General features: G+C 45.1%; 1 long non-coding RNA gene across 2 annotated transcripts; it reads left to right on the top strand.

Moving 5' to 3' along the window:
* On the top strand, positions 1 to 27,570 carry LOC140906468 (uncharacterized). 2 transcript variants are annotated; one of them, XR_012157125.1, is made up of 5 exons: positions 1 to 54; positions 22,609 to 22,737; positions 23,153 to 23,378; positions 24,391 to 24,419; positions 26,958 to 27,570. It is a non-coding gene; the product is annotated as an uncharacterized LOC140906468 (long non-coding RNA). The 2 variants fall into 2 exon arrangements; XR_012157122.2 differs by lacking the exon at positions 1 to 54 and adding an exon at positions 8,808 to 8,888.
* The last annotated feature ends 181 nt before the right edge of the window (positions 27,571 to 27,751 follow it).

The raw sequence follows: 27,751 nt of genomic DNA on the forward strand, positions 1-27,751 counted from the left end.
CAGGCAAGTGCAAGACTCCTTCATCTATCCTTCCCTTCATGGTCGGTCACAAAGGTGAGCCTACATCATTCTATTGCCCTGCCACAGATTGGTCCCCTCAGCCTTGCATGGCTGTCTCTCTCTAGAACAGTTGTTCTCAACTAGGGGTACGTGTAGCCTTGGGGATATGCAGCAGTTTTCCAGGGGGTACATCAACTCCTCCAGATATTTGCCTAGTTTTACAACAGGCTACATAAAAAGCACTAGTAAAGTCAATACAAATTAAAATTTCATACAGACACTGACTTGTTTATACTGCTCTATGTACTGTACACTGAAATGTAAGTAAATATTTGTATTCCAATTGATAATTGTGTGGTAAAAATGAGAGTCAGCAATTTGTCAGTAATAGTGTGGCTGTGACATGTCTGTATTTTTATGTCTGATTTTGTAAGCAAGTCATTTTTAAGTGAGGTGAAATTTGGGGTATGCAAGATGAATCAGACTCCAGAAAGGGGTCCAGTAGTCTGGAAAGGTTGAGTGCCACTACTCTTGTTTTCCTTGGCTCAGGAAGGTGTTCTAGTGATTTTTCTTCACCTTGTCTCTGAACCCTAAACCATATATTCTTATGAAGTTCTGGTTGGTGGCAAGAGAAGACATGAAGCTTATCACTCATTGGTAAATCAAATGAAGAGGGTTTACTCCTGATCATTAAGAGGAAACCAGATGTAACATTTGTCTTTGTATCCCTGTGTCTCTCTAGATTAGTGGGGGCTATAAGATTTCCAACACCTGATAGATTCACTGCCTATGGATCCTGGAAAGATCCCAGTTTGAGTCTCAGTTGTAGTGATGTAATATGTATGACACATGTGCACCATGAGTCTGGTCATCAGTTGGAGGAGACTGCCAACTGGTTACATCTGTTCTGTTATCCCACCAAATAAGAGGGAGGAGGAAGGGGGATCCCTAACCATCCTCCTATGTTCCAAAGTATACTAGGGCTCAGGTCTACCCTTGGACTAAAGAGAACAGAAAGAGATCTGAGTCTAAGCAGAGTTCTTCCCAGTGCCATGAGGATGAAAGGGAGCAAATCATTATGCATATATTCAGTGTATATCCTGAACCTTCTGAGGCATGGATGTCAAACAACTAGCACATATGTCTGGAGGCAAGTGTCTCAACTAATGAGCTTTGAAAGTGGCTCCCTAACAGAGCTTGCTGGAAGCCATGTGACCCTGAAAGAGGGGAAATCCTCAGAGTACTTCATAATTTTCCTCTGAAGGTAAAGCCTCTATAGAGGGGGATGAGTGCAGACTAAATTTTGAATTGGAATCTCTCACACTATTAAAAGCAAAGCAGACTAATGGCAAGGTGAACATTAAAGCCATTTAATCTTAACTTTTTTATTTACAGAAGCCAGTTTGAGCCATTTGCTTAAAAGGAGGAAACAGAGATAAAATAGGCAGGTGTATATGTGGTATAAATATATTTATGCAAATACACACAAAGGAGGGTGTGATATAGAGGCACAGCCATGAGTCTGGGGTGTTTTCTAGAGCTGAAGTCTTGTGTGTAAACTTTGTAAACTTGTGCTATAATGGCAAGTTTGTAAAATCAGGTGTGTGTGTGGATATATCTATCTACTCTCAGGCTGAGAAACACACAGGTATTTTGGATAAAACAGAATCCTCTAAAATCAGAGTTCATAAAATCAAGATGTTCCTATATAGACTAATTGTACAGAGTCGGTGTATATAACTACACAGTATGTGTTTAGTGTATATATCCTAGAAAACTGGCAGTATTTCCATAACCATACACCCAATTTGGGGACCTCCTCTAAATTCCTTCAACCAAAAGGCCTTTGTGCTTCAATTTTTGCAAGTATGATCTGTGGCAGTAAAGAGTATTTCTGACAAACCTAGCGGTGAACTGAACAAACCATTTCTTAGCAATGGTACTTTGAAAATAAACTGCGTTCTTTGCTTTTTGCAAATTTTTCTAATACTTTGTCATGTTGTATCTCAGAAATGGCTTGGCCTAGAAACTTCAAATTTGGTTTATCCAAGAGTCCTTGATGAGTCTAGCGCCACGTACTATTTCTGATCAAGCCAGAAGCTATTTAAGCTTATTTGCCACAGAGTTTTTTTAACGTTTTACTCACTAGCAGTGGGCTATAAGGGTGGAATTTTCAAAAGGGCTTGGCAGTGGCCTAATTGCACACGTCCTGTTTGATGTCAGTGGGAGCAAAGTTAGGCTAATGCCAAGTGCTCTTGAAAGTCGTGCCCTAAAAGTTGGCAGAGTTCAGAAGCTGGGGTACAGCTGCTCTAGTGGAGCCCATGTGGTTTATCAGCCAAAGCTCTCTGGTTAAAAGAGTTTCCAGTCTTCAGACTGCACTGTCACAGATGGCAGCACTTTAAGGGCTGCTTGCTCAGGTAGAAAGAGGTTACAAGCTCTATGAGCACAGCCTCCAGAGTTCGTAGATTCTGGCTGAGCCACTTGCCCTGGAAATTACAAGCTCTTCTGATGTGACCAGTGGAGATTGTAAACTCCATTAGCCAAGCTGCTTGGGTTTAGGTTCAAGGAGTAAACTGACACCTGGCCCCTGCTGCAAGTTTCAAGGTTACAGTGCACAGGAATATTTCTGGCAAGGTTAGAAGCTTATGTGAGGAGTTACTTGCTATGGATTTTAACTCTCAAATTCTTTGACAGGTCCTGATGAATTTCATCAGATTCCCCACTAATCTAGTGCAGAATGCATGCTCTGCTGGGGTGTGACTTCTCACTCAGGCAGACATTTAAGCTTTGTCAGCTGACTTGTTCCAAGCCAAGGAAGTTACTCTTCATGCTTAGCATTTGATTTGAATACTTCCATTTGAAGTCCATTAGGTTTTACCCTAATTTAAACAGGTGTGTTCCATTTTAATGATCTGAGGTGTAGAGTAGTAGCTCTGGTAAAGGCATTAAGCTTGATTCACCCATGCTGAAGATTCAAGACTGCTACATATTGCAGGTTGGTAGGGGTGTGATGCAAGAGGGGACTGTGTGTATGTGCATGTGTATTTCTGCTATCTCTGATGGTTCCTTCAGTGTGGGAAGCTTTAATTTCAGCCAGGATGCCACTGAAGACTGCCTGGGTGTGGGGGGGCCGCAGAGGGTGTGAAGGGGAGAGTGCACTGAGATTCTGATTCAAAGCCCATTGAAGTCCATGGAAGTTTTTGCATTGATTACAGTGAGCTTTGGCGCAAGACCCGAGTCAGTGAATCCCACAAGATATGCCCCCTCCTTGGCAAATTCTTCTAACTTCTGGGATGGCACTGGCTGGCTCTGGATGGAGCAGGGATTACAGGCACCTTTTGCCAGTGCAAACTCTTCAGCAAAACAGCAAGTTTAATTTTCTGGAAATTACAGCAAACCGAAGAGAAACTGATATTGCATCTTTCCAAAAGTAACTGTCTAATTGTGCTGGACACACTTTTTGTTTTGCAGTCTTAGAATCCAATCGTGCCCCCCATCGAAGTCAGTGGACGTTTTGCCATTGGCTCTTATTGGAACAGAATCAGGCCTAGTACAATTACAGCAAACCTCTTCCTCCTCCCTGGATCCTGTTTTCTTCATTTCAAGTGCATGCATCTTGTTTAAAAATAAAAGTCAAGGTAGAATTCTCTGTAGAACCCCAAAGCACTGCATCAGCTCTATAGAAATAATAATTTGATAGATAAATGAGTTAATATTTCCTTTGTACTGCAACAGACTCAGTGACGTTTTTAATTGTCACTGGATTCTAGGGGTAGGGCAAAGATACATGCTCCCCATATTATGGAAATATTCTGGTTTTTTTTTTCCCTTAAATATTATTGACGGTCCTTACCCAGGTCCAGGCAAGTTTTGCTGATGCAATTAGCCCTAAACAGCACACTTTTGAAATGAGAGCTATTCCAATCAGAAATGGAGCAAATACCTTCCTCTCCCAGAGCAGAATCTAGGCATGAATACACCCACTAGCTAAACTGGGGATAAACCAGTTTTGGGGGAGGTGGGGTAAGGGGGCGATGGAGAGTATTCTGCGATTCCCTCGTGCCTCAAGAGTTCCATATTGCAACAGCTTATGGATCTCCTAGGGAGCATATTTTCACTTCCTGAATCCTGAGGAGCAAGAGCTGCTAGACAGCAATGTGGAGCCCTCTGTCCTCCTTGGTAGGGAGAGTTCCATAGGTGAAAGTAAGCCGATCCGGTCCGGCGTAACAGAAAGAGCCGGTATGCCATGCTGGACTGGACCAGCTTCCCCAGGCTGGCGATTTAAAGGGCCTGGGGCTCCCTGCAGCGGCAGAGCCCTGGATCCTTTAAATCGCCTCCCAAGCCCCTCTGCTGGACCCCAGGTAGCAGTGGCAGGATTCTGGCAGTGATTTAAAGGCTCCAGTTGCTGCAGGGAGCCCAGGGCCCTTTAAATTGCCACCCAAGCCCTGCAGTATCTCAAGACTCCTGCGTACCGTACTCCAGCTCAGGACTCTGGCGTACTGATAGGTTCTTTAACTTACTTTCACCCCTGGAGAGTTTATTTCTGCTGCGGCTCACAGTCTCCACCTCCCACTCCAGTATAAGGGAGCACATGGGCTGACCCCGAATTCCAAATGCTGAAGGAAGGGTGTGTCTGCCTTAGAATTCATAGTATACAATGTTGTAGGTGTTTGGTCCTAGGATAGAGACAAAAATGGGTGAGGTAAAATCTTTTATTGAACCAACTTCTGTTGGTGAGAGAGACGCGCTTTCAAGTTACACAGAGCTCTTCTTCGGGTCTGTGTCGCTTGAAAGCTTGTCTTTCTCACTAACAGAAGTTGGTCCAGTAAAAGATATTCCCTCACCCACCTGGTCTCTTAAAATTCACAGCACAGTCCCGGAGGCCTGCAGCTCACAGGACAGTTAGAGTCCAGAGTTTGTTCTGGGTGTCTCGGCATCATGCTGCAGTGTAATGACAGGCTGAGCTCTCAGCTACCGTGATGGCACATCACTATGCAATGTCATCATGCATTGATGCTGCATTATAGCATAAAGATGGAAACAGCACAGCAATTTGTCCTCCCACAAACAGATGGTAATCCTAGAAAAGGAGTTTGATACAACAGGTGAACCAAGGAAGGTGATAGCATGGGTCACTAGGTCAAAGATTGGCTGAAAAGAACTTACAGGCTGTTTGTCCTGAACTTTTTCCGATAGTGATAATGCATCTAGTCATTCACTGGTGTAGCTCCGTCAGTGGTAGCAATAGGGTGCACTAGTGTAGATAAGTTGCTGGTGCTTTTAATACCATGTCATCTCACCTTGCCAGATTGAGGGGATGTCGTGGTAAAAATACTGCCCACTTCTGCTGCCTTGTCTACATTAGAGCTCCCCCCTTCGCTACCAGTGGTGGAGTCACCCTAGGGATAATACAATGGTGGGGAATTTTAAGGAAACGGTCAATGTGGACAAGGCCACCGTCAGTCTGAAGTTGTAGTGCTACCCCACTCTCCAACACATGCAACCTCTACCACAAGCTGACCTTTTTTAGTAAAGGAGACAGGAGGGGGTGGGGGGGTTAAGTACATCTGTGTCGATAGAGCATCCCTGATGGACAAGCAGGACTCCCCTTCTGTAGCAGTCAGAATGGGTTCCTGTTAAACTGTGGAGGGAGCGGAGATGCTGATGGAATGGAGTTCCCACCCGTGCTTGCAGTGGGTACACACCTCCCCATCGTCGTCATGCCTGGGAGTGGGGTGGTAACCAAAGGAACAGTGATCCTTGGGCCATCTGGGTGTGGGTTGGTGAGGGTAACAAAAGGCTGCAACCCTGGTTTTCCCAGAGTGGGTGCCAGGAAACCCCACCCTTGGGATAAGGCTGACCTCCCTGGCAGAGCTAAGAGAATAAACGTGTTAGTGGGAGCATAGAGAATGAAACAAAGAAGCAAAGGAAGAGAAGTTGTTCTGAAGTGCTTTGCTAGTGTGTGATGTGGTTGCTCTTTAAAAGAGAGTTGCACTTAAAGAAGGATAAGCTTGGGGGTAAGGCATGGGACTGGGAAGATCTGGACTCAGTTCCTAGCTCTGCTACAAACTCCGTGTGACCATGGGCAAGTCATTTCACTCCTGAGTGCCTTAGGTAACCTGGAGATAATACTTCCCTACCTCACAAAGGTGTTTGGGGATAGATCCACTGATGTCTGTGAGGGGCTCAGATACAGTGTTGAGGGGCCATAGAATTACCAACAGAGAGAGATGTTAAGAAATTCCTTGATGCAGCGCTCTCTAAGCTACAGCAGTGAGAACTGCTGCTCTCCATTATTAAAGTGTGATTTGCATTTAAGGAGTGAATGTTTGTAGCAGAGGCACACAGGCAATGGCAAGTAAACACCAAGCATGGCCAAGGTTAGGATGCCAGGGCCTTTACTTCAAGAGTCACACACCCCAGCAGTATTTTTAAAAAAAGTAAGTGTTCTTGTCACAGGGGAGTTCTGTATGGCCATTTTCTCAGACTTTAGGCTCACTTTGAGGGCAGGGTTCATTATTACTATGTGTAGTGTGTACGTATACTACCATAAATGTCTGTAGTACTTTACAGAGGAAATAAACAAAAGGGGCTAGATATTCAGTAGACTCCACTAGAGCTATGCCAATTCACATCAGCTGAAGATCTCACCCCCTTATCCCTGACCCAAGAGTTTCCACCAGAAGATTTCCGAGAGGAATTGTGACCCTCTGGGAATACAGGTGAAATTAGGTTTTGTTCAAAGGCAGGGAAATATTAATTATTTGAATAGGGTGGCTTGGGTGGGAAAGGAGTGATACAGCTCGTCATGTTTAGCATCCAAAAGTACTTTTGTGTCCTCTGAGATAAGAGCATTTGATTTTTCTGGGCTGTGGTTAATGGAAATCTTGTCATATAATTGAAAATAAACCTTTGTTTTTTTTAAATTAAAATGGGCATTTCTGAGGTTCCTGCTTGTGGTCACTGCACTGCAGAAATCAGATCCCATCTGTGACTCTAGTGGCGTGCATACAGCCTGTTCTACGCTGCGGATTTCAGCCAGCAGTGTCCAGACCTCTGTGTAGATAGGAAAAACTGCTGTAAGCCTCAAGGAGTTCTAAGGGAGGAAAGATGATTCAGAGCTCAGGTGCAAGAGCCTGGGATTTGGGAGACCTGTAACTCCCTGCTCTGACAGACTTAATAATAATCCTCATGTTTGTTACCAAATTGCCTAAGGGCCAACCAAGAGTTGGGCCCCATTGTGCCAGGCAGTGTACAAACAGAGTAGTGTATAGTAAGGCTATACCTACCCTGTGAGCTAGGGGTGTGATCCCCCTACTTGTGACACATACTTGTTAGCGCTCATCAAGCAAGAGTGAGTATAAATAGCAGCATAGCTGTGGTAGCAGCAGCGGAGGCATGACTGAGCTGTGCCAAGTACGTGCCCACTGATTTCAGGCAGATACATACGTGACACGGCTAAGCCATGCCTCTGCTGCTGCTATCTGTCAGCTAGGCTACTCTGTACACTACGCTAGCTCGATGAGGGCTAGCATGAGTATGTGCTCTACTCCTGGGGGAATTCTGCTCCACCGCGCTCGCACAGAATTCATGTCCCCTGCAGATTTTTTTCTCCACAGAAAATGGATTCTGCTGGGAAGGTGCTGAAATTATACTTTTCATCCACCAGGGACTGCTGTGGCACCAGAAGAAAGGGCAGTCAACTCCGGGCCAGAGTAGCCAGCCATAGAGAGGGAGGAGGCAGTGACTTCCTTCTTCACAGCACCCTGCCCATGGGACCTGGTGAGGAGATATGGGGGTGGGGATGGACGGAGGAGGGCATGGGGCTGCTAGGGGTCACATAGACTGAGGTTTGGAAGGGCTAGTGGTGGGGGGGGGGAAGCAGGCTGGAGCAGGGGCACAGGAACTACTAGGGTGACAGCATTGAGCCAGAAGTGAATGGAAGAGGGGGTGCAGGGGCACAGGGGGTCTGGGAGAAGAGGGGTGGCTGAGTGGGAGTGCAGAGACACAGGGGGACAGGGGCACACAGACACATGGGGGCAAGAGAAGATGTGCCTGACAGAATGGGAGAGGCTAGGGGGTCAACCAGTGTCTGCATGAGAGAGGCTCCCCAACTCCCTAACAATCTCCCTCCCCTCCCCCCCCCCAAAAAACCTGTTCCATACTTCACCCACCCACACCCAACAATCCTTCAGGTTCACTCCCAGGAATTACTTCCCTCTCCCTCTGTTCCTCCATTCCCCCTGACTCCCCCAAGTCTTTGTATTGCACCTGACAGGTGTGGAAATTTTCTGTATTGTAATTTAAATGACTTATTTCTCAAAGTTTTATATTAATATGCCTAGTAAGGAATCTATTTGTTAAACATTTCCTGAATCTTTTATTGTCTGTATCGTTACAGACATACTTGCTGTCAGGTATTTTGAAGTAAATTGAACCTGGCGTGATTATATTGTGGTGGTGTTGACAAATAAAAGATGCAGAATTTTAAAATAGTGTGCAGATTTAAAAAAAAATTTTGGTGCAGAATTCCCTCAGGAGTACACAAGCAGGTGAATCACACCCCTAGCTCACAGTGTAGACATGGCCTAAATAGACAAGACAGACACAGGGTGGGCAAAGGAGTAGAACACACAAGCAGAGGGAAATGAAGGCTACTTACCCACCACCAGAGTTCTTCAAGATGGCCTCTGCATAGTAACACCCTTAGGCTGCACCAGTCAGAGCATCCCGAATGGTAGAATTCTAGCTAGCAGTCCCCATTGGATCACTCCTGCATCTTCCTTGCTCCTCCCCTCAGTGAACATCAAATATTCTAGAGCAAGGGTGTAGAAGGGGAATGGTGCTCCGACACCTCAGTGTCTTCCTCAGCGACCCTACGTCTCATGGTAAGTCGGACTCTAATGTAGTGGGGAAAGAGTGGGCAGGAAGTGTGAATAGTACAGAGCTCATCTCTGAGAACTCTGGTTATAGGAAGTAACCTTCAATTTTTCAAGTGTTGTCTGCATAGTCACACTCTTGGGATAGACTAACAAGTAGTAACTGTGGTCCAGGATGGTGGGACCATGGAGTGCTAACTGAATAAAGACAGTAAACCTGCTTGCCAAATTTTGCAGCAGACCTAGATTCCAAGTCTATTGAGTAACGTTTAGGAAAAGCATGGACTGAACTCCATGCTGCTGCTCTGCATGTCTCTGTTAAAGGAATGTGTCTAGAAAATGCTGTAGAGGCTGCCTTTGATAGAATGTGCCCTAGTTCCCTCAGGGACAGGTAAACCAAGCAACTTGTAAGCTTCATTAATACATAACCGAATGCATCTTGAAAGAGTTTGCATAGAAACAGTCTTCCTTTTATTTTTCTTTTCAAACAGTATAAACAAGCTTGGAGACTGTCTATGTTGTTTAGATGTTAAAAGGGCTTTTCCTGTTTAGACATCTAATGTATGTAGCTTAGCTTCCTCATCTTGACTGTGAGGCTTGGGGAAAAACCCTGGTAAGATTAGATGAAAATATGAAACCACCTTTGGTTAAGAAACAACTTTGAATGTTGTCATAACCTTACAGCTAAGGGTAGCCAAGAATTCCGGCTTACCTGTAAGGGTTTAAGAAGCTCAGATAACCTGGTTGGCACCTGACCAAAAGGGCCAATGGGGAAAGAAGATACTTTCAAATCTTGGGGGGGGGGGGGAGGAGGCTTTGTTTTGTGTGTTCTTTTGGGAAGCAGAGAAGCATCAGGTCAGAGAACTCCTTCTCCTATAAATCATCCTAAATCTCTCAGATTACAAATTGTAAGTAAAAGCCAGGCAAGGCGTGTTAGATTAAGTTTTCCTTTGCTGGAGGGAGGTTTATTCCTGTTTTTTGTAACTTTGAAACTAAGGCTAGAGGGAGTTCTGTATTTTTGAATCTTTTGTTACCCTGTAAAGTTATTCTCCATCCTGATTTTACAGAGGTGATTTTGAATTTTTTTTTTTAAATCCTCCTTTTAAAAACTGACTGGTTTCTCTATTGGCTTAAGACCCAGGTGTTTGGGTCTGTGATCACTTTGTAACCAATTGGTTTAGGATATTATTCTCAAGCCTCCCCAGGAAAGGAGGTGTAAGGGCCTGGGTGGATATTTTGGGGGACTAGGAACTCCAAGTGATCCTTTCCCTGATGCTTTTGTTAAATTACTTGGTGGTGGTAGCATACCCTCCAAGAGCAAAGAATTTGTGCCTTGGGGAAGTTTTAACCTAAGCTGGTAGAAATAAGCTTAGGGGGTCTTTCATGTGGGTCCCCACATCTGTACCCTAGAGTTCAGAGTGGGGAGGGAACCCTGACAAATGTATACAGAGAATTACCTTATGAAATGGGAGACCAGCCATTAGACACACACAATTCACTTAATTATCACTTCAGCAAGACATATTAAAAATACTGTCTTTATAGATAGATGGAACTAGGTACAACTTCCCTTGGCTCAAAAGAAGGTTTCATTAATTGTGAAAGCACTATGCTCAAGCCCCAAGATGGCATGGGGTATCTAATTGAAGGATACAAATTAAGACCTTTAAAAACCTCTTAATTACATCAATAAAAACTTATTTACGATCATGCTATTCTTATATGGCTGAAAGATTAACCTTAACTGTAGGCAATGAAAGACCCATGCTTTTAAGATGTAACAGATTGTTTTATAGCCTCTGTGAAAATAATCTCTCGTACATGTTTCAGAGTAACAGCCGTGTTAGTCTGTATTCGCAAAAAGAAAAGGAGTACTTGTGGCACCTTAGAGACTAACCAATTTATTTGAGCATAAGCTTTCATGAGCTACAGCTCACTTCATCAGATGCATACTGTGGAAAGTATAGAAGATCTTTTTATACACACACACAGCATGAAAAAATGGGTGTTTACCACTACAAAAGGTTCTCTTCCCCCCTCCCCCCACACTTTCCTGCTGGTAATAGCTTATCTAAAGTGATCACGCTCCTTACAATGTGTATGATAATCAAGATGGGCCATTTCCAGCACAAATCCAGGGTTTAACAAGAACGTCTGAGGGGGGGTGGGGGGGGGTAGGAAAAAACAAGGGAAAATGGGTTACCTTGCATAATGACTTAGCCACTCCCAGTCTCTATTCAAGCCTAAGTTAATTGTGTCCAATTTGCAAATTAATTCCAATTCAACAGTCTCTCGCTGGAGTCTGGTTTTGAAGGTTTTTTTTTGTTGTAATATCGCAACTTTCATGTCTAATCGTGTGACCAGAGAGATTGAAGTGTTCTCCGACTGGTTTATGAATGTTATAATTCTTGACGTCTGATTTGTGTCCATTTATTCTTTTACGTAGAGACTGTCCAGTTTGACCAATGTACATGGCAGAGGGGCATTGCTGGCACATGATGGCATATATCACATTGGTGGATGTGCAGGTGAACAAGCCTCTGATAGTGTGGCTGATGTTGTTAGGCCCCGTGATGGTGTCCCCTGAATAGATATGTGGGCACAGTTGGCAACAGTCTTTGTTGCAAGGATAGGTTCCTGGGTTAGTGGTTCTGTTGTGTGGTATGTGGTTGCTGGTGAGTATTTGCTTCAGGTTGGGGGGCTGTCTGTAGGCAAGGACTGGCCTGTCTCCCAAGATTTGAGAGTGTTGGGTCATCCTTCAGGATAGGTTGTAGATCCTTAATAATGTGTTGGAGGGGTTTTAGTTGGGGGCTGAAGGTGACTGCTAGTGGCATTCTGTTATTTTCTTTGTTAGGCCTATCCTGTAGTAGGTGACTTCTGGGAACTCTTCTGGCTCTATCAATCTGTTTCTTCACTTCCACAGGTGGGTATTGTAGTTGTAAGAATGCTTGATAGAGATCTTGTAGGTGTTTGTCTCTGTCTGAGGGGTTGGAGCAAATGCAGTTGTATTGCAGAGCTTGGCTGTAGACAATGGATCGTGTGGTGTGGTCAGGGGGAAAGCTGGAGGCATGTAGATAGGAATAGCGGTCAGTAGGTTTCCGGTATAGGGTGGTGTTTATGTGCTCATCGCTTATGAGCACCGTAGTGTCCAGGAAGTGGATCTCTTGTGTGGACTGGTCCAGGCGGAGGTTGATGGTGGGATGGAAATTGTTGAAATCGTGGTGGAATTCCTCAAGGGCTTCTTTTCCATGGGTCCAGATGATGAAGATGTCATCAATATAGCGCAAGTAGAGTAGGGGCGTTAGGGGACGAGAGCTGAGGAAGCGTTGTTCTAAGTCAGCCATAAAAATGTTGGCATACTGTGGGGCCATGCGGGTACCCATAGCAGTGCCGCTGATTTGAAGGTATACATTGTCCCCAAATGTAAAATAGTTATGGATAAGGACAAAGTCAAAGTTCAGCCACCAGGTTAGCCATGACATTATCAGGGATAGTGTTCTTGACGGCTTGTAGTCCATCTTTGTGTGGAATGTTGTTGGTGTAGAGGGCTTCTACATCCTGATAACACCATCCTGGCCACTATGGAAGATCACTGATGGATTGTAGTTTCCTCAGGAAGTCAGTGGTGTCTCGAATGTAGCTGGGAGTGCTGGTAGCGTAGGGCCTGAGGAGGGAGTCTACATAGCCAGACAATCCTGCTGTCAGGGTGCCAATGCCTGAGATGATGGGGCGCCCAGGATTTCCAGGTTTATGGATCTTGAGTAGTAGATAAAATATCCCAGGTCAGGGTTCCAGGGGTGTGTCTGTGCGGATTTGATCTTGTGCTTTTTCAGGGAGTTTCTTGAGCAAATGCTGTAGTTTCTTTTGGTAACTCTCAGTGGCATCAGAGGGTAATGGCTTGTAGAAAGTGCTGTTGGAGAGCTGCCGAGCAGCCTCTTGTTCATATTCCGACCTATTCATGACGACAACAGCACCTCCTTTGTCAGCCTTTTTGATTATGATGTCAGAGTTGTTTCTGAGGCTGTGGATGGCATTGTGTTCTGCATGGCTGAGGTTGTGGGGCAAGTGATGCTGCTTTTCCACAATTTCAGCTTGTGCATGTCGGCGGAAGCACTCTATGTAGAAGTCCAGTCTGTTGTCTTGACCTTCAGGAGAAGTCCACCTAGAATCCTTGTTTTTGTAGTGTTGGTAGGGAGGTCTCTGTGGATTAGTATGTTGTTCAGAGGTGTGTTGGAAATATTCCTTGAGTTGGAGACGTCGAAAATAGGATTCTAGGTCACCACAGAACTGTATCATGTTCGTGGGGGTGGAGGGGCAGAAGGAGAAGCCCCGAGATAGGACAGCTGCTTCTGCTGGGCTAAGAGTATAGTTGGATAGGTTAACAATATTGCTAGGTGGGTTGAGGGAACCATTGCTGTGGCCCCTTGTGGCATGTAGTAGTTTAGAAAGTTTAGTGTCCTTTTTCTTTTGTAGGAAAGCAAAGTGTGTGTTGTAAATGGCTTGTCTAGTTTTAGTGAAGTCCAGCCACGAGGAAGTTTGTGTGGAAGGCTGGTTTTTTGAGAGTATCCATTTTTGAGAGCTCATTCTTTATCTTTCCCTGTTTGCTGCAGAGGATGTTGATCAGGTGGTTCCACAGTTTCTTTGAGAGCGTGTGGCACAAGCTGTCAGCATAGTCTGTGTGGTATGTAGATTGTAATGGATTTTTTACCTTCAGTCCTTTTGGTACGATGTCCATCTGTTTGCATTTGGAAAGGAAGATGTCTGTCTGTATCTGTACAAGTTTTTTCATGCAGTTGATAGATTTCCACTCCATACGGCTAAATGCAGTGCCTTGCATAATGACAGGTTTCAGCTATTACCAGCAGGAGAGTGGGGTGGGGGGAGAGAAAACCTTTTGTAGTGGTAAACGCCCATTTTTTCATGCTTTGTGTGTATAAAAAGATCTTCTATACTTTCCACAGTATGCATCCAATGAAGTGAGCTGTAGCTCACGAAAGCTTATGCTCAAATAAATTGGTTAGTCTCCAAGGTGCCACAAGTACTCCTTTTCTCATCTCGTACATGGAAACTTACTATAACACCCTTTTCCATTAAGTATCAGGGTAGCCATGTTAGTCTGTATCCACAAACACAATAAGGAGTCTGGTGGCACCTTAAAGACTAACAGATTTAGTTGGGCATAAGCTTTCGTGCATAAAAAACCCACTTCTTCAGATGCAACCCTTTTCCGTTTATAACCATAACATTTTCATGTGGACTCTTTTCCTTGACTGTATCCGTATATTTTGCACCTCTAATGAGCAAGACTTTAACAATCCCAGAACCTTATTCCCCATGCCGTTAAATAAAGAGTGAATATCTGGGTGATAACTTTCCCCTGTTGTTGTTGTGTCAGCAAATACGGTACTACTAGTAGAGATGTGATTAACCCTTGTGACAAAGTTCCTCCTCTGCCTTAGTGGGTCCTGTGCTTTATTGGCAAATTTGCTCACCTCAGAGGTTCACGGCAGCCCTCCGTTTGGCCACTTTCGTGGCTCAAATCTGCCGTTCACTCAGTTAGCGTCATCACTGGCCAACATGGGGAAAAGGAAGAACCACAATCCCCGCAGTCTCTGCTGATCCACCTAGTGGATCAGGAACAGGCCAGAGACCTTCCCCTCTGGTGGAACCCACAGTCCAGGTCAACTCCTCCCTACTTGATACCGGAGTTGGGGGAATGGAGGGAACTCAGGCCTGCCCTCTAGTCTGGGTTCCAGCCCAGGGCCCTGTGGATTGCAGCTGTCTACAGTGGCTCCTGTAACAGCTGCATGGTAGTTACAACTCCCTGGGCTACTTCCCCATGGCCTCCTCCCAACACCTTTTTTTATCCTCCCCACAGGACCTTCCTCCTGATGTCTGATAATGCTTGTACTTCTCTGTCTTCCAGTAGTATGCCTTCTCACTCTCAGCTTCTTGCTCCCAGCTCCACACATGCACACCACAAACTGAACTCCTTTTTAAACCCAGGTGTCCTGATTAGCCTGCCTGTCTTAAATTGATTCTGGCAGCTTCTTGATTGGCTGCAGGTGTTCTAATCAGCCAGTCTGCCTTAATTGTTTCCAGAAATTTCCTGATTGTTCTGGAACCTTCCGTGTTACCTTACCCAGGGAAAAGGGACCTAAGTAACCTGGGGCTAATGTATCTACCGTCTATCACTCTCCTGTAGCCATCTGGCCCGACCCTGTCACATATCCCCCACCCTCTGCTCAACACGACGGGGTTGGGCAATTTGGGACTGTCATAAATATAAAGGGAAGGGTAATCACCTTTAAAATCCCTCCTGGCCAGGGGAAAAATCCTCTCACCTGTAAAGGGTTAAGAAGCTAAAGGTAACCTCGCTGGCACCTGACCAAAATGACCAATGACGAGACAAGATACTTTCAAAAGCTGGGAGGAGGGAGAGAAACAAAGGGTCTGTGTCTGTCTGTATGCTGCTTTTGCCGGGGATAGAACAGGAATGGAGCATTAGAACTTTAGTAAGTAATCTAGCTAGGTATCTGTTAGATTATGATTTCTTTAAATGGCTGAGAAAAGAACTGTGCTAAATAGAATGACTATTCCTGTCTGTGTGTCCTTTTTGTAATTTAAGGTTTTGCCTAGAGGGATTCTCTATGTTTTGAATCTAATTATCCTGTAAGGTATCTATCATCCTGATTTTACAGAGCTGATTTCTTTACTTCTATTAAAAGTCTTCTTGTAAGAAGAAAAAAAAAAAAAAAAAAAAAAAAAACCTTCCGTGTTACCTTACCCAGGGAAAAGGGACCTAAGTAACCTGGGGCTAATGTATCTACCGTCTATCACTCTCCTGTAGCCATCTGGCCCGACTCTGTCACACCCTCTGAACAGGTGAATTAAGTCTGGGTACCACTGTTGTCTCACCCAGGATGGTGCTGTTAAAATTACCATAGCTATGCCTTGTTTTGTTTTATCACTCTCTGAATGGGGAAAATGCATACATAAAGCCTTGACCCCAATCTATCAGAAATACCCCTGACACTGAGTCTCTATCTTTATCTGCCCTTGAGCAAACAGGGTCTCTTCCTTTGATAACACTTTTTTATTAAATAGTCATCTAGATAAGAATATAAATAAGCCCACTGTTTTCTTAGATATGCTGCTACAACCAAGAGGCATTTTGTAAACACTCTTGGGACTGTGGATAAACCAAAAGGGAGGACCCTGTACTGACCTTTCCTACCATGAAACAGATTTTTGATGACATGATCATATTGAAATGTGGAAATACACATCTGATAAATTCTTAGTTGCAAACCAAGTCTGAAGGGGAAAAAGGGATTATAGAAATTAGAGAGAATATGTGGAAACTAAACTTTTTTTATAAAAATGTTTAATTCCCTGAGATCGAAAATGGGGCGAAGGCTTCTGGGTTTTTTCAGAATTAGAAAATAATGTGAATAAAACCCCTTCCCTTTGTGCTTATGAGGTACTTACTCTATTACTCCGGATCCAATCTTTCCCCATATAAATGATATTGACATCTAGCCATAAAAGCTTCATAATTTGCATTTCACCTATGTAACATAGCTGCAGGAAATATTTTTCTCCCATACACATCCAGTCTTTTCCCTTCCTTCTTAGAAGGAGTAGAGAGTGCACTTGTGAGACCTTGTTCCTGTGTAGTGCAGCCTCCACTACTAAAGAGTTAGGAAAAGGATGCGTATAGAAGGTAGCCAGACCTTCCTGAGGGGAAAAAGTACAATTTGTCAGCCTTTTTGGGCATAGGGTTGTGCAGACTAGGGTGTATTCCAGATCATTTTTGCTGGTTGGGACAATCCTTCTAATGAAAGAAGTGTGACTCTCTAGTTGCTGCCCCTAAAATATCAAACAAAGAGTGAGAAGAGTATTCAGCAGAAATTGAGGGAATGTCCAAAATCTTTATCATGCAATCCACCAGCTCATAGAATAATACCACATCCTCTGATGGCAATGCAGCTGATGTGACCCCCCCCCCCCTTCCCACAGTTTCCTCTGGAGACATCATCACTCTAGAGGCTGGATCCAATTCTTGTATGTCTGCTATTTCTTCCTCTCTTGAAAGTGCATCTCTTACAACTGTTGGAGATCTCTCTAGACTTTGAGGCATCATCAGATCCATGTCTTACCGCATCAGTGAATGACTATTCCCAGGCATAGGGACATGTTGATAAGGAGCAGGACATGGTCAGTGTGGCCAACAAACTCAAGGAGGTTCTTGCCCAAAAAAAGCCAAATTCAGATCTGGGTGGAAGTTTTTGTTCATATGGAGCCAAAGGGAATGAGGTAAGATTGTTTGATATCTCTGGTTCCATTGATTACAATCTTCTAGGAGAGTAGCAAAAACCTCTTCTGTGGAGATCCAGAAAAGGTCTTCAGTGGAGGAAGCAAGGGAGAAATTCTGACTTAATCAGTTCTCCCTCTTTTCTCAGGGAAGCATCAAACTGGACCAGTGTGAAGAGAATGTCCAGTTCTTACACAATCAACATAGATGGGTTAATCACCAATGGAGTCAGAGGCGGATCCAATCGGTGAACTTGCACTGCAACTACTGTTTGATGCAGTGCTGTGTCAGCCCTGGGTGCTGAATCCTTATCTTCCCCTCAAAACAGTTCCAGAGCCTTAACTTTCAGAACTGGTCTGATGCAATTGGATCCAAAGAAGAATATCTCCTGCCTCTACCACAAGAATCTTTACTTAAGGCAGGTTACTTGAAGACTCTTTGGTCAAGGGGGTCTTTCTTTTGCAGATTGACCTTTTTCAAAGAAACAGATACCGACAAGGATGGGGCATTCATGCTTCATAACATCTGGTGCATCATCTCATGGATTGGCTCTGGAGACAGAGGCCAGCGCAATGGTATGGGAGGCTTTCCTTTCTAATTCCACATCCTTTATGTTGACAGTTGAGGAGGTGGTTTTCTTTCTCTTCTGTGGATTCACTCAGAACCAAAGCTGGTCTCTGAGTTTTGTTTGAACTTTGCACCCACTCGATTCCACAAGGTTTTTCTGTAATAAAAATCACCCGAAGCCTGTTCTGCCTCTCCTTATTTGCTCATGTTGTTCAAGCCTTACAGTCAAGCACTTTGAGCATTGTGACTCTGACAGACCAGGTGCCAACTAATGCCTAGGCCCCTAGGCCTCAACTGAACACTGACAAATACATAGCTGGAGCCATTCTGGTTCACTTGTGTGTTAGTACTGTTAAAATAGGTATGTTATAAAAAAATTTTAGTGTTTAGACTTTATGGAATGCTTGTAAATTATTGCAATGCAATAATCTCGCTTATAATATCTGTATCCCATGTTATAAGGTAATATTTAAGTGTTTGCTCTGTAACTGTAAATCACCAGTCAGGAGAGAAGCATTACCAAGAGTAAAATACTAATTTGGCATAGGAGGTGTTCTCTCCTGCCCAACAAAAGGTCCATCAACACCAGAGGACAAAATACTTTGTTTGCTCGCCCTACCCCACTTCCTTCCACTAAGAGGAGACATGCAACTGAATGCCTCCCAAAGGTTGAATGTGCAACTTGAAGTAGAAGTGGGGGAGGAATAAAAGGCCCTAACAAGGAAAACTTCATATTTTATGCTGCTTGGACTCTGGGGGACAAGGATTACTAAGCATATGCAAAAGATCACCAGTACCTGGCATGGGTTTGCCCTAAGGACATATAGAGCTTGCTTATCATAGGAGCTTTTATTACCTTTTGAAACCCGAGTGTAACTCAGTTGTATGAGTGTGTTTATCTGCTTCAACTTTGTAAATAACTCTTATTGCCTTTTCCTGGTTAATAAATCTTGAGAGAGTTTATTATAGGATTGGCTACAAGTGTTGTCTTTGGTGTAAGAGCTAAGGTGTAATTGACCTGGAGGAAGTGACTGGCCCTTTTGGACTGGGAGTAACCTGAATATTGATGTGATCTTTAGTGTAAGGGATATTCTATCACAAAGTTAAGCTTACCTGAATGGCACGATTGTCCTCTTGGACACTCCGATCTATCTGTGACTCTTGGTTAAGGCTGTTATAGTGCTTGAGGAGTTCACACATGATACTTAGTTGGTGAAATCTATGTATAGAACTCACAACCAATTTGGGGTTTGTGCCCTGCTTCTTAACAGTCTGCCCTGCAGTTGGTACTCATGCTCTTGGGTCACGGCAGGACAGCTTGACATCAGGAACATCGTCCGACACCAGGAACACCGCTAGGTGTGACATGCACCCCTTAAATCCCAGCGATTTAGTCTTTGGTTCCACTATCTCCACACAGAAGATAATGACTTATAACTAACTTAATCAAATACTAAAATACGAACTAACCAACTCAATCAAAAACTAGCCACGGATCCAGGAGTATCCTGGAGTAAAGCTTAATCTGTTCACATAGTCATGGCTGGAAGGAACCGAGGTGGCTGGAGCACCACACACCTTTTCTATCCTCACTGTAGAGCATTTGACATTCACTGAGGAGAGGGGTGAGGAAGACACATGAGTATGGCTAAGATTTTTGTCATGTATATTTTTAGTAAAAGTCACGGACAAGTCATGGGCAATAAAGAAATTCATGAAAGCCATGACCTGTCCGTGACTTTTACAAAAAATATCCCTGACAAAATGCTGGGTCCCCACACCGTCTGCAGAGGTTGTGCAGCTGTGGGGGCCTCTTCAAGCTCTGAGGTCCCCCACGCCTGGGGGCTGGGAGCTCCAGGGTCCCCCCACAGCCTGCTGTGACCTGGAGCTTTACGGTACCCCTGCTGCTCCAGGGAGCCCCCACCGGGCACCGGGGGTACCCTGCAGCTCCCAACCGGTGCCGGCGGTGGGGGGATCCTGCAACTCCAAGCCACTGGGGCTGAATTCAGAGGTCGCTGGAAGTCACGGACTTTGTTACTTCCCCGACCTCTGTGGAAAAAATTGTAGCCTTATACATGATGATCCAACGGCTACGCCTAGCTAGAATACTACTGTTCAGGGTGTACTAGTTGAAGCCGTCCAAGAGTCAGACTGTGCAGAGGACACTAAAAGAACAAGGTGATGGCAGCAAATGGCATGTTAGTTCCACAATGTAATTAATTAAATTAAATTACATGTTTGTGCTATGTGGGTTTACTTAGGAGGGGATTGGTTAAATGGGATGAAAAGGGAAGGGAAACAGGACGTGAAGGGGTCAGGGCAGGGGAGGAGGGGCAGGTGTTGAGTGAAGCTGAGGTGAAGAAACTAGGAGGGAATGGGATAGGGTGTGTTGAAGCAAGCAGCCAATTAGCACAGGACAAAGAAAGTAAGCTCAAAACTGTAGAAAGGTATCTGACTGTTCAGAGGCCCTGATTTTCTGGCTGGTGCTCCTGGCCAAAGGTAGACTTCTCGTGTGACCTTTGCTGAGTCATTTAGTTTCTGCATGCCTCAGTTCCTTCTCTGTAAAATGGGAATAATAGTACTTATCCTCACAACAACTCTACCACACAGGCGCCCACTTTCCAATGTGCCGGTGGGTGCTCGATCCCCGGCTCTGTCCCAGGCCCAGCCTCCACTGCACCTCTTCCTCCAAGGCCCCACCTCTTCCCGCCCCATTCTGCCTCCTCCCCCACAGAGTCTCCTGCATGCCACATAACCACTGATCGTGACTGGTGGGAGGCACGGGGAGGGAGGGTGAGGTGTTGATTGGTGGGCAGGAGGCGCTGGGGGGAGGGAGAGGTGCTGATGGTGGGTGCTCTGCACCCATTTTTTTTTTCCCCCCCTGTAGGTGCTCCAGCCCCGGAGCACCCAGAGAGTCAGTGCCTATGCACACGGGGGCGGGGGGGGGGGGTTGTGAGGATATATGCATTAAAGATTGAGGGGAGCTCAGACACAATGGTAATGGGGGCCATGTACGCACCTAAAATCGATATCTAGATAGGCAAGCTGCAATTTGCACTGGTGCAGTTTAGCCATGCTTGAAACCAGGGAAAATATTGCAGTAATGCAAATAGCAGGTTGGCTGATCTACCATAGGGTTTGCACTGGTGCAGCTGGCCATCAATGGCAATAACTGGGGCACATTCCCAGTGTAAACAAGGGCTGGAATGGGGAAACAAAGTGTGAGCAGTGGCTGTTTTAAGGTAAAACAGTAGCTTCTACGCTCCATACCTAACTGCTTCCTTACCCAGCGATGTGTGCGCAACTTGGTTGGCAAGGGAAACACAATCACTTATCTGAGGGGAAGAGAGCGGAAGAGTGAAGAGGCTGGGAAGAAATGGGTTCATGTGTTCCCTTTATTTTTCCAGATCATTTCAAAGGCCTTTCAGCAAAATGGCTCTGAAGTGAATTAATTACAGGGATAGGGTTATTCATATATAAACATGTGAGTTTGTTTTCTCTTTTTTCCTGTTAGTGGCAGCTTTCCTCTGAAAAATGACCAATAAACCCCTATTTCTTAATCCCCAAACTTCAGTCAGAATGAAATCATGGCAAATCTCAGTGGATTTAGTGATTTAAATTGAGCCTCTTTTTAAAAAAACAAAAACTATTATTAAAATATCTGGACAAAACTCAGGCAGTGTGCTTTTGCTATGCTCAGCCCTTCCACGGTCTCCAAGTTATTCCTGGCATGCTGCTGTTTTACATAATATTGGTGCTATGAAGCCTCTTTAGGTGAAGAGGCAGAGATTAATGAGCCACATGGAAACCCTAATTTGTCTGAGTTAGAGGAGATTAATTATGTTAATGGTCTAAGCAAAGTAATCTAGAGGCTAGAAATGTTCATTCAGTGTCGCCCTTAAAATTGTTGGACTTGTATTTAAACTCTGTGAAAAGAGAATCTGAAAATAAGTGATGTATTTTATTTACCAAATGGGAGCGCTATTCTTTTTCTCCGTGCATCAATACCTATAGGAGTTGTGTATGTGTATGGGGAGGATAATAGATCCCTCATTATTTAATAATATTTTACATTTCTCTATTACCTCCTATCCCAGGGGTTCTCAAACTGGGGGTCGTGACACCTCACGGGGTTGCAGGGTGGTTGCATGGGGGTTGCGAGCTGTCAGCTCTGTGGGGCTGACAGCCCCAAGCCCCCATTAAATTAAATTCCTCCTCCCCCCATTTTTAATTTATAAGGGGGGGTCACACTCAGAGGCTTGCTGTGTGAAAGGGGTCACCAATACAAAAAGTTTGAAAACCACTGTCCTAGCCTCAGGGATCCCCAAATGCTTCCGAAACAATGCATTTCAGTCACCACTGAAGTCCAGCCGCTTCTGGAGTGAAATACAGTAGCTGTTTAACTTTCAAGGAGCTGGCTAGTCTTCCAGAAATGTTGTGCACTATTGCCAGCAGTATCAAAAGTCGCCTCTGATGCTGAGTGCCTCCACTTTTAATTGAGATCCTTGGAGCCTGAGTTTCAGAAGTGCTGAGTATCTATGGCTGAAGTCAGTGGGAGCTGGGGCTGTGCAGTACCTCTGAAAATCAGGCCCTGGGTGTGACAAACTGGGCACACAAAATCTGTGGCCACGTTTGAAAATGTGGCTGTTTAAAGACTGCTCAGTTCCTGTGGGGTTGGGGAAGCCTGTAAAGGAGCTAGGCTAAGAAGAAAGAAGGATCTATGGCTAGGAGAGTGGGGAGCTGGAGAATCAGTATTCTTGAGCGAGGCAATGCTCACCCGTGCTCTACCTCACCTGCACTGGGAAAAGTCCCTCCTCTACTGGCCTGCCTTCCTACTGTTCCCAGGTCCCATCCCCTGCCTCCCTTGTGGAAGTCTGGATGGCAGACTGAGAGGAGCATCAGTTGCCAGGAGCAGAACAGAGCTGGCATGGTGCCAAGAGTGACTCCATGATGAAGAGGCTACTGCCTCAGGAGGTAAGGAGTGCAGCGTTCCTCTCCATTTGGGGGAGTCCCTTTCTCTTGCCTATTGTGGCGATGTTAGTGGTCTAGAGAAGTGAAAGAAGACACTTTCTGCTGTTGGGAGGATTAAACAGGAAGGGAGCTGAGAGTGGAGTGATGGAGAGAGGGAGGAGAAACTGCTCTTATCCCTTCTCTGGAATCCTAAGGATGGGTGTAAGAATGTGACGGTGATGTGAAAGCTCTTGAAGCATGGCTGTAACATGTACCTCCCATCACTAGATAATTCTGTAAAGTAGCTTTGGTGGGGAAGGGGTGGCAGTTAGTGAACCTCAAACATGGAGGTTTGACATTATTACACCATAGTTAAAGTTGCGACTAGCTTTTGTTTTAAAACTATTTTGTCACTCCTGTAATTATAAATCTGTTCCAGAGAGTATGAGAAACCAGAGTTTGGGGCTGAGAGGAGCCACAGCATTCAGGAATTTAAGACAAACAGATGGAAGATGCCAAGACAAGTACTTTAACAGCTGGGAACTGGAATACAGGCTGTGTTGTGTCCTGGTTTGACTCGAGGGAATTTGGGTTCTCCTGAGACTCATATGGAAATGACTGGAACATGCATCTGCTAGGAAGGTTTGTTATCACAGCATTGCAAGGTGAAATTGTTTTATCTTTCTGACTTTAAATTTTTGTTTTTATTTTCAGCTCTTCAGATTTCGGAAAGTTCAGCTGGAAAGAGCAGCTGTGCTTGTTGGCATTAGCTTTGATTCATAAAAGATACAGGTGTGCTGCCAAGAAATCCTAAACTGAAAGGAAATCGGGTTACATGGGTAAAGATCAACACTACACAGAAACACTACCCTGTAGTGTAAGACAAGAAGTGAAGAGCTGTGTGCCCAGCTGAAAGCTGAGGGCATGCAGCTGCCCAAGTTGGAATCTGGCCAAGACTTGTGAGCCAACACCACTCGTTCAATACAATATATAGGGTTGGAGATAGAAGACTTGAAGCAGGTTGGGTTTCTCAGCCCCTGTTCATTCTTCAGCTTCATATTTCGTAGGTGGTCTTATCTCCACATTCCCTTCCCTTTTGGTGGTTCTCCCTTACTCATGGATTTATTTTATACACAGTTGTGGGTTTTGAGAGGATGGGGCCACTTCTTCAGTAAAGGAATCTTCCATAATCTTCTAGGAGTATGAGAGAGAGTCAAATAGCTTCTTTTAGCAGCAGCCATGGTGGAAATATTCTGCCCACCTCCCCAGAGAGGGGAGGGCAGTGTGCCCACAGCAGATTTTAATGTATTCGTCAACACCAGACAGGTTCTGATTAACCACAGTTGTGTCTTCCAGTGGAGCGTAATAATTAGGTCCATCCATCCTTTCTATCACTGCATGCTCCCTTCCAAACAAACCTCATCAGTCAGTTATTCTCCATTAGACCTTTATCAGACAGCATTTAAACTGCCACTTGAAATCAGCCACACTGAGTCTATTATTGGCATTTCCACTTCTGTTTCCAGTTCTGAGTTTTTCAAATTGATGAACCTCCATTATCATTGTATATATTCTCCTCCTGTGACCTCAGAACCTTCAGCCAGTTCTCTTGTATTTGTATGTCTCAGTATTAACCCCTTGTTCTCTCTTCTCTCCTTGCTCTCTCTGGCTTTCAAGGGGAGACTCAGTGCTGTGCAAGCAGGAAGGTGAGTGGGATATAGAGGCTATTCAGCCCAAGCAGAAGTGCCTAGAGACATGACTCAGCCAGAATACCTCTGGGAGTAAAAGTCAACAGGCACCGCAATACCTATTTAAAGGGTGAAGCATGTGCTCTCCCACAGTGCTTGCCCCTGCTTCACTGGCCATAGTAGAAAGTTCACAGCACTGGCTGTGCCTCTCTGTGATGCCACACACCACTCTCTGAGGAAGGTCACGCATTTGATGAAAAACCTTGGATAGTGTCTAAAATATTGTGGCAAATTATGTTTGATGTTAAGCAAGTATGACTGTCTGAGTATTTACGGTCTAAAGTAATATCAGAGCAGTCTATCTGAGAGACCACCTGCAGCCTTCTGTCCTGTCAACTGACTGTAGGAATTGCTCATCCCACTATAGAGTTTTGAAAGGACAGGAGGCATGGCCTTCTCTATCAAGGTCCTGTACCTCTGGAATGCTTTCCTCCTTAATTTACACCTAGGCAATGATGATTTTACATTTCACCATAGCATCTTTTATCCTAAAAGATCTCAAAATGCTTTACAAATTGAAATCAACACACAAACTGCACATAGGACATGCTTAATCCATAGCTGAAATGTGACCATCTCCAGGATGAAAACAACTAACTTCAGTAACACAAAGCAACGTTACACAACAGGTTAGGATAGGAAGTGAAGAGTACCTTTTCCAAGTGAAACTGTATGGGGAGTTTTTAGGTAGGCAGCACATAATGGAATTTTGGTCAGGACACTGGGTGATCTTTACTGGCCTTTATTTTTATAAGGAGTGCCAAGCATTCATGTCTTCTCTCTGTCTTTGTTTTATCTGAAAGGTTGCACTTACAGTTGCATGGGGCTTCTACACACCTTGCTAAGCCATTGGTTCAATATTAACTCATAGCCCTGGTCTACACTAGGAGTTGAGGTCAAATTTAGCAGCATTAAATCGATTTAACCCTGCACCCGTCCACACGACGAAGCCCTTTTTTTCGACTTAAAGGGCTCTTAAAATTTATTTCCTTACTCCACCCCCGACAAGGGGATTAGCGCTGAAATCGGCCTTGACAGGTCGAATTTGGGGTACTGTGGATGCAATTAGATGGTATTGGCCTCCGGGAGCTATCCCAGAGTGCTCCATTGTGACCGCTCTGGATAGCACTCTCAACTCAGATGCACTGGCCAGGTAGACAGGAGAAGGCCCGCAAACTTTTGAATTTCAATTTCCTGTTTGGCCAGTGTGGCAAGCTGCAGGTGAGTGTAGAGCTCATCAGCAGAGGTGATCATGATGGAGTCCCAGAATCGCAAAAGAGCTCCAGCATGAACTGAATGGGAGGTATGGGATCTGATCGCTGTATGGGGAGAGGAATCTGTGCTATCAGAACTCTGTTCCAGTTTTCGAAATGCCAAAACATTTGTCAAAATCTCCCAGGGCGTGAAGGACAGAGGCCATAACAGGGACCTAAATCAGTGCCACGTGAAACTTAAGGAGCTGAGACAAGTCTACCAGAAAACCAGAGAGGCAAACGGCCGCTCCGGCCCAGAGCCCCCAACATGCCACTTCTATGATGAGCTGCATGCCATTTTAGGGGGTTCAGCCACAACTACCCCAGCCATGTTGTTTGACTCCTTCAATGGAGATGGAGGCAACACGGAAGCAGGTTTTGGGGACGAAGAAGAAGATGAAAAAGCCCTGGCTGGGATGATTTAACTGGGAATTGGTCCTGCTTTGAGCAGGGGGTTGGACTAGATGACCTTCTGGGGTCCCTTCCAACCCTGATATTCTATGATTCTATGATGATGAGGTTGTAGATAGCTCACAGCAAGCAAGCGGAGAAACCGGTTTTCCCGACAGCCAGGAACTGTTTCTCACCCAGGACCTGGAGCCAGTACCCCCCGAACCTACCCAAGTCTGCCTCCCGGACCCGCCAGGCGGAGAAGGGACCTCTGGTCATTGTACCTTTTAAAATACTATACATGGTTTAAAAGCAAGCATGTTTAATGATTAATTTGCCCTGGCATTCGCGGCTCTCCTGGATGTACTCCCAAAGCCTTTGCAAAAGGTTTCTGGGGAGGGCAGCCTTATTCCATCCACCACGGTAGGACATTTTACCACTCCAGGCCAGTAGCACATACTCGGGAATTATTGTAGAACAAAGCATTGCAGTGTATGTTTGCTGACATTCAAACAACATCCGTTCTTTATCTCTCTGTGTTATCCTCAGGAGAGTGATATCATTCATGGTCACCTGGTTGAAATAGGGTGCTTTTCTTAAAGGGACATTCAGAGGTGCCCGTTCCTGCTGGGCTGTTTGCCTGTGGCTGAACAGAAATGTTCCCTGCTGTTAGCCATGGGGATGGGGGAGTGGCTAGGCACAAGGTGCGGGGAGGCAAAATGCGACCTTGGAATGAAAGCACATGTGCTGTGTATGTAATGTTAACAGCAAGGTTTACCATGAAAGAGTGTAGCCATTGTTCTAGAAAATGTGTCTTTTTAAATACCACTGTCCCTTTTTTTTTCTCCACCAGCTACATGTGTTTCAAGCATCACAGGATCTTCTCCTTCCCAGAGGCTAGCGAAGATCAGAAGGCGAAAAAACCGCACTCGCGACGAAATGTTCTCTGAACTCATGCTGTCCTCCCACTCTGACAGAGCACAGATGAATGCATGGAGGCAGACAATGTCAGAGTGCAGGAAAGCACAAAATGACCAGGAGGAGAGGTGGCGGGCTGAAGAAAGTAAGTGGCGGGCTGAAGCTGAAAGGTGGTGGCAGCATGATGAGAGGAGGCAGGAGTCAATGCTGAGGCTGCTGGAGGATCAAACTAATATGCTCCAGCATATGGTTGAGCTGCAGGAAAGGCAGCTGGAGCACAGACTGCCACTACAGCCCCTGTGTAACCAACCGCTCTCCTCCCCAAGTTCCATAGCTTCCTCACCCAGACGCCCAAGAATGCAGTGGGGGGGCCTCCGGCCACCCAGCCACTCCACCCCAGAGGATTGCCCAAGCAACAGAAGGCTGGCATTCAATAAGTTTTAAAGTTTTAAACTTTTAAAGTGCTGTGTGGCATTTTCCTTCCCTCCTCCACCACCCCTCCTGGGCTACCTTGGTAGTTAACCCCCTATTTGTGTGATGAATGAATAAAGAATACATGAATGTGAAGCAACAATGACTTTATTGCCTCTGCAAGCGGTGATCAAAGGGAGGAGGGGAGGGTGGTTAGCTTACAGGGAAGGAGAGTGAACCAAGGGGCAGGGGGGTTCATCGAGGAGAAACAAACAGAACTTTCACACCGTAGCCTGGCCAGTCATGAAAGTGGTTTTC

Source organism: Lepidochelys kempii, chromosome 1 (genome assembly GCF_965140285.1).
Source record: "Lepidochelys kempii isolate rLepKem1 chromosome 1, rLepKem1.hap1, whole genome shotgun sequence".
Taxonomy (NCBI): Eukaryota; Metazoa; Chordata; order Testudines; family Cheloniidae; genus Lepidochelys; species Lepidochelys kempii.